The sequence below is a fragment of the Silene latifolia genome, unplaced genomic scaffold, assembly GCF_048544455.1.
Source record: "Silene latifolia isolate original U9 population unplaced genomic scaffold, ASM4854445v1 scaffold_57, whole genome shotgun sequence".
In the NCBI taxonomy this organism is placed as follows: Eukaryota; Viridiplantae; Streptophyta; class Magnoliopsida; order Caryophyllales; family Caryophyllaceae; genus Silene; species Silene latifolia.
In genome coordinates this window covers 6,854,966-6,862,456 of record NW_027413480.1, presented here as the reverse complement: position 1 = coordinate 6,862,456, position 7,491 = coordinate 6,854,966, and the positions used below count along the sequence as shown (strand labels likewise).

General features: G+C 37.5%; 1 non-coding gene across 1 annotated transcript; it reads left to right on the top strand.

The window, feature by feature from the left end:
- The first annotated feature begins 331 nt into the window (after positions 1 to 331).
- LOC141639871 (small nucleolar RNA R71) lies at positions 332 to 438 on the top strand. Its single transcript, XR_012542732.1, has one exon. It is a non-coding gene; the product is annotated as a small nucleolar RNA R71 (small nucleolar RNA).
- The last annotated feature ends 7,053 nt before the right edge of the window (positions 439 to 7,491 follow it).

Genomic DNA, 7,491 nt, shown 5'->3' with positions numbered 1-7,491 from the left:
AGATGCCGTCATGGTATTAACATGATGCTTTGGTGATTTTGAGACTTCTTCAAGTCTAGCCATAGCTTTTTCAAACTTCAAATTGATTGTGTCAATGTGAGCACTAAGTTGAGCACCCAATTGAGTAACGGAGTCCACTTCATGCTTTCCTCGTCTAGTAGCCTTGCGAGGTCTACTATATTGTGAGTTATGGACCGCCATTTCCTCAATTTTGTTCCACGTTTGATTGTCATCAACTTCGGTGAACATTCCATTTGATCCCATATTGAGAATGTTCCTTGAATCTTCATATAAACCATTCCAAAATTGTTGTATCAAGAACCATTCGCTAAGTCCATGGTGAGGACATGAGCGACAAATTCCCTTGAACCGCTCCTAAGCTTCACACAAAGATTCTTCATCCCTTTGCTTAGAACCCGTAATTTGAGCTCTTAGCATGTTAGTCTTTTCCGGTGGGTAGAATTTTTTGTAGAAAGCTAGAGCCAACTTCTTCTAAGAATCAATTCCGAGAGTGGCCTTATCAAGGCCCTTCAACCATTGTTTTGCGGTACCAATTAGAGAAAAAGGAAATAAGACCCATCGAATTTGGTCTTGAGTTACACCGGTTTGAGAAATCGCATCACAATAGTCACAAAAGGTTTTCATATGAGAATAAGGGTTTTCACTAGGCATCCCCCCAAATTGGCTCCTTTCGACTAATTGGATAAAGGCGGATTTGGCAATAAAATTTCCGGTTAGATGTTGTGGTGTGGGAGTACCATTGGGTAGGTTCTCCTCGGTGGGTACGGAATGTGACGAAAACTTAGGCATTGTAGGTTGATTTTGGGTGGTATTGTGTAATGGGTTCTCCTCACCTTCTCTTGCAAAAGGGTTGATGAACTCAATAGTTGGTTGAATATCTACAACCTCACTAATACCTCTCAAATTCCTCCTAGCAAGTCTCCTATTGGTTGTTAAGGTTCTTTCAATTTCAAGATCAAAAGGTAACAAGTCACCTTGTGACCTTCTAGACATGCAAAATTTCAAACAACTTGAAAATGATTAGAACAAACCTTGAGGAGTTTTACTTCCCCAAGGCAAAGAAAGACACAACTAATAACAATATAAGAAATCTAAATCAAGCTAACACCGTCCCCGGCAACGACGCCATTTTTTATCGGTCCGTTTCGTGTTCACAATTTAATAGGTGTGGTCGTTGGGTCACGTCCGAATCAAAACACAATTTATAGCTTCACAAACAACTCTACAATTAGTAAAGATGCAAGTAAAGGTCGGATCTCAAGGGACGGGTATTGAGATGAGATTTCTATTGAAACTAGTGGTGTCTTAGGGGTGTCACAATTTGGGTTGATGTAGAAGGTCACTAACTAAAATAGCAAAGTAAATAAACAAGCAAGATGAATTAAAAGGGTTGTAAACAATTGATTAAAAAGCACTAGGGTGTCATGGGATCATAGGGGAATCATGGGAATTGATCATACAAACATGTTCTCAAATTATAAGCAAGCAATTATTGTTGTGATGGATTGAGTTGGGTTATATCTTACAATCCTAGGAAAGTTTGGGTCCCGGAGCCGAATCGATTAGATTGTACAACACCTACAAGTCGACTTAATCTTCCCTACTCAACAACATGCATGGTCTAATGAGACTCGAGTTGGTTTATGTCTTAAAAGTCTCATTGAAAAGATAGGTGATGGGTAAAAACTGCAAGGCTTCATAGGCTCGCATTTCATCAAACATAACATGTGCATGAGTTGAGATCAAAACAAGCAAGCAAATAAAACATGAAAGCATATTAATTTAAGCATGAATCATTCCCCATGTTGGTTTCCCCTAATCACCCATTAACCCTAGCTAAGAGACTACTCACTCATTATCATGTTGATCATGATAGCAAGGTTGTCAATCATACCAACAAAATGAAACATGATGAATAAATGAAAGTAATTAACAATAATTAAAAAGGGATTAAGAGAATTATACCTACTAATGATTCCAATCATAAAGCAAAGATAAAAGAAGTACTTGATGCTTGATTGAGAGGTTGTCAATCTCCCAATAATAACCCAAATAATCTTCAATTACCCCAAAATAAAGGATGAACAAAAGAGAGATTAAGGAAATAAAACTTGTATTAAAACTTGATTAATTGTTGATTACAAAATTAAAGAGAGATTTGATTGGTATTGTTGGAGTTATATGCCTCACCTTTAATTCACTCCTAGAGAGTTAATGTGAGATTGTGATGTTTTATGTTAACTTCATGCAATTGAAGTTTGGAGTTAAGGAAAACTTATGCAACGGATGCTAAAATATGCATTTGATGGAGTAATGAAGAGTATATGTAACATATGGTGAAGTAACGCAAATGAAGACAATTGATGGAATTGCTACAAACGCATTTGCTCATTTATTTTTAATACACTATAAATACATACTCAATCCTCCGCAAAATAATCACACAACAAAACTACAACATAATATATTCTTCTCTTCCTCCTTTATTACTACTCTCCATAATCATTTTGGGTGCTAATATTTAACACCTCTTGAGAGTTTATTATCTTGGCTATTTCAGTAGTCTTTGAGGAAATTATCCTTGTACTCCCACATCATTATAGTGAAATACTTGGCTCTCTCGCCGGTGGTTTTTTACCTCTATTTAAAGAGGGTTTTTCCACCTAAAAACCTTGGTGTTATTTTATTGTCTTTTTATTATTTCTCTTAAATCTTTGGTTGAATTTATTCGCTTCCGTACTCTATACCCCAACAAATTGGCATCAGAGCCATTTTATTTTCAACTGAGTTTTTTCCATAATGTCGACAAAATTTGACATAGAGAAATTTGATGGTAAAATTAGTTTCGCCATTTGGAGAGTTCAAATGCGAGCTGTTCTTATACAAAATGGTTTAAAGAAAGCTTTAGATGGTAAGTCGAAGAAACCATCCACTATGACAGATGAACAATGGGATGAAATGGATGAGAAGGCGTTGTCCGTGATTCAACTTTGTTTATCACGTGAAGTTTTACGTGAGGTCATTAAAGAGACGTCCGCTGCTAGCATGTGGACTAAATTGGAATCTCTATACATGACCAAGAGTCTAGCAAATAAGCTTCGACTCAAGGAACGTTTATTCACTCTCCGCATGTCGAAAGGGTACTCCCGTAAAAACACACTTAGATGAGTTTAATTCTATCATAATAGATTTGGAGAACCTTGATGTTAAAATCGATGATGAAGATAAAGTCATCCTACTCATTGTCTCATTACCACCCTCATTTAAACACTTTAAAGAAATTATGTTATACGGTAATAATATTACATTATCCTTTGAAGATGTCAAGTCTCACCTCCTATCAAAAGAAAAATTTGATACGAAATTAATTCGAACAATCGGGTGAAGGTTTGATTGTTAGAGGGAGAACATTTGAAAGAGGTAGTAGTAGTAAGAGTAAGGCCAGGTCAAAATCAAGAGGTAAAAACTCTAAATTTTGCCGATATTGCAAGAAGAAAGGACATGAAATCTCTGAGTGTACTAATCTGAAAAAGAAGCAAGAAAGAGATGATAAGGGTAAAGGTAAACAACCCGAACACCATGCTGAAGCTAGTGTTGTTGAGTCCGAGTCGATGGGGATGTTTTAGTTGTTGCGATATATAGAACAAAGGTCTAGAAATGAGTGGATACTTGACTCCGGCTGTACTTTCCACATGACTCCTAATAAAGATTGGTTTACTACTTATAAATCAATTAATGGTGGTCTTGTTTTGATGGGCAACGATGCACAATGCAAAGTTGTTGGTGAAGGTACAGTAAAAATTAAAACACATGATGGTGTTACTAGAACCTTGACTAGTGTCAGACATGTCCCTGACTTGAAGCGGAATCTCATTTCCTTAGGCACCCTAGAATCACTTGGGTGTAAGTATTCAGCTGAAGATGGAGTTTTAAAAGTGTCCAAAGGTGCTCTTGTATTAATGAAGGCAAATCGATCTGGTAGCTTGTATATGCTGCAGGGTTCTACTATTACAGGTTCTGCAGCAGTTGTCTCATCTAGCGATGACACCAAATTGTGGCATATGAGATTGGGCCACATGAGTGAAAAAGGAATACATTTCCTTAACAAGAAAGGATTACTCGGAAAGCATTGTACCGGCAAGGTTGATTTCTGCGAACATTGCATTTTTGGCAAGCAGAAAAAAGTTAGCTTTTCAAAGGGTATTCATAGAACCAAGGGTACTTTGGATTATATCCATTCTGATCTTTGGGGTCCTTCAAAAGTTCCTTCAAAAGGAGGTTGTCATTATATGATGACCATTATTGATGATTTTTCCAGAAAACTCTGGGTCTATTTTTTCAAATACAAGAATGAGGCATTTCCCACATTCAAAGAGTGGAAAACTTTGATCGAAAACCAGACTGGAAAGAAAGTAAAAAGATTAAGAACTGACAATGGTCTTGAGTTCTGTTCAAATGAATTCAACATTTTCTGCAAGAAGGAAGGTGTTGCCAGACATCGTACCATTCCAGGGACTCCACAACAAAATGGAGTAGCAGAACGTATGAACAGAACTATTATGGAGAGAGTTCGTTGTATGCTCTCTCATTACGGCTTGGAAAAGACTTTTGGGCTGAAGCGGCGTCTACAGCATGTTACTTGATAAACCGCTCCCCAAATAGATCTCTTGATTGCAACATTCCAGAAGAAGTTTGGTCAGGTAACCCTGTTGATTATTCTAATCTTAGAATATTTGGTTGCCCTGCATATTCTCATGTGAACGAGGGAAAATTGGAGCCTCGTGCTAAAAAGTGCATTTTCTTGGGTTATGGCTTAGGGGTTAAAGGTTATCGTTTATATGACCCCGAGTCTCGAAAAACCTTTCATAGCAGAAATATAACTTTTAATGAAAATGCTATGTTATCTTCTGGAAAAGAAGTTGTTTCTTTTTATCCTGGTACAGATGATCAAGAGAATACTAGAGAGAAGGTGGAGTTTGATGTCAAAGTCTCAAAGTCAGAGGAGGATGTCTCTACTTCCTCTACTCCGCCAAATTCCAACGAACAAACCGAGATCGTTGAACAAAGAAGTCCACAACAACCACGCCAACCACAAAGACGAGGTTTACCAGATCCATGGTCCTTGGCTCAAAATCTTCCTGAACAGAGACCAAGAAAACTGAATCCAAAATATACTGACCAAAGCGCAAATATTGCTTATGCTTTGGCCGCTGCACAAGAGATGAATGACTGCAATGAACCTAGAAATTATTCTGAGGCTATTTCCGATGCAGATTCTTCAAAATGGGTTGCAGCGATGCAAGAAGAAATTGAGAGTCTTCACAAGAATGAAACTTGGGATTTGGTGAAGTTACCTGAGGGCAAGAGAGCTATTAGTTGTAAGTGGATATTTAAGAGAAAAGAAGGCATCCCTGGTGTTGAAAGTGCAAGATATAAAGCAAGATTCGTTGTGCGAGGATTTAATCAACAGGAAGGCATTGATTTCAATGAGGTATTTTCTCCTGTTGTTCGTCACACCTCAATTCGTGTATTACTTGCTCTAGTTGCTTTGCATGATTTGGAGTTAGAGCAGTTAGATGTGAAAACTGCATTTCTTCACGGTAATCTCGAAGAAGAAATATATATCCATCAACCAGAGGGTTTCATAGTTCCAGGAAAAGAGGACTATGTATGTCGTCTAAAAAGATCTCTTTATGGTTTGAAGCAATCTCCAAGACAATGGTATAAAAGGTTTGATTCTTTTATGGTTGGACATGGCTACTCAAGGAGTAGTTATGATAATTGTGTTTATTTTCAGAAGACATCTGACGGGTCGTTTATATACTTATTGCTTTATGTCGACGACATGTTAATTGCTGCAAAAGATAAGTCACTTGTTAGCAAGCTAAAGGCCCAGTTGAGCAGTGAATTTGATATGAAGGACTTAGGTCCGGCAAAGAAAATTCTTGGTATGGAGATTAACAGGGATCGTCGAAAGCGGGAAATTAATACTATCACGAAGAGATATATTCTGAAAATGCTTGACAGTTCAATATGCAAGACAAGAAACCATCAATACTCCTCTTGCCGCTCATTTTAAATTGTCAGCTGAACAGTGTCCACAGACGGATCATGACAAAAGACGAATGTCACATGTCCCATATTCAAATGCCGTTGGAAGTCTTATGTATGCCATGGTGTGCACTCAGCCTGATCTGGCTTATGCTGTTAGTGTGGTTAGCGGATTTATGCACAATCCAGGCAAAGAACATTGGGAAGCCGTTAAATGGATTCTTCGTTATCTGAAGGGTTCTTCTGATATTGGTTTGGTATTTGATAAGCAAAGAGCTGATCCCGGAGGTGTAATTGGTTATGTTGATGCTGACTACGGTGGTGATTTAGATCGAAGAAGGTCACTCTCAGCCTATATATTTACACTTTGTGGCTCTGCTATCAGTTGGTATTCTTCATTACAAGCCATTGCGGCTTTATCAACAACTGAAGCAGAATATATTGCTGCAGCTGAAGGTATGAAAGAGGCGATATGGCTTCGGGGCTTGGTGAGCGAGCTTGGTTTAAAACAATATATTCTTGTAGTATTTTGTGATAGTCAAAGTGCAGTCCACTTGACCAGAAATAGCAAGCATCACTCAAAAACCAAGCACATTGATATCAAGCACCATTTTATCCGAGATATTGTTGATGCAGGAAATTTAACCGTTGAAAAGGTTCATACAACTGAGAATCCTGCAGATATGTTAACCATACCACTCACAACAGCTAAGTTTGATCATTGCTTATACTTAGCTGGTATTATTCACACTTAAAAGGATTCATTGGCGAGAGAGATTATTTCAGTGGGAAGGCGAGTCAAGGTGGAGATTGTTGGAGTTATATGCCTCACCTTTAATTCACTCCTAGAGAGTTAATGTGAGATTGTGATGTTTTATGTTAACTTCATGCAATTGAAGTTTGGAGTTAAGGAAAACTTATGCAACGGATGCTAAAATATGCATTTGATGGAGTAATGAAGAGTATATGTAACATATGGTGAAGTAACGCAAATGAAGACAATTGATGGAATTGCTACAAACGCATTTGCTCATTTATTTTTAATACACTATAAATACATACTCAATCCTCCGCAAAATAATCACACAACAAAACTACAACATAATATATTCTTCTCTTCCTCCTTTATTACTACTCTCCATAATCATTTTGGGTGCTAATATTTAACACCTCTTGAGAGTTTATTATCTTGGCTATTTCAGTAGTCTTTGAGGAAATTATCCTTGTACTCCCACATCATTATAGTGAAATACTTGGCTCTCTCGCCGGTGGTTTTTTACCTCTATTTAAAGAGGGTTTTTCCACCTAAAAACCTTGGTGTTATTTTATTGTCTTTTTATTATTTCTCTTAAATCTTTGGTTGAATTTATTCGCTTCCGTACTCTATACCCCAACAGGTATTAACTACTCTAAGAATTG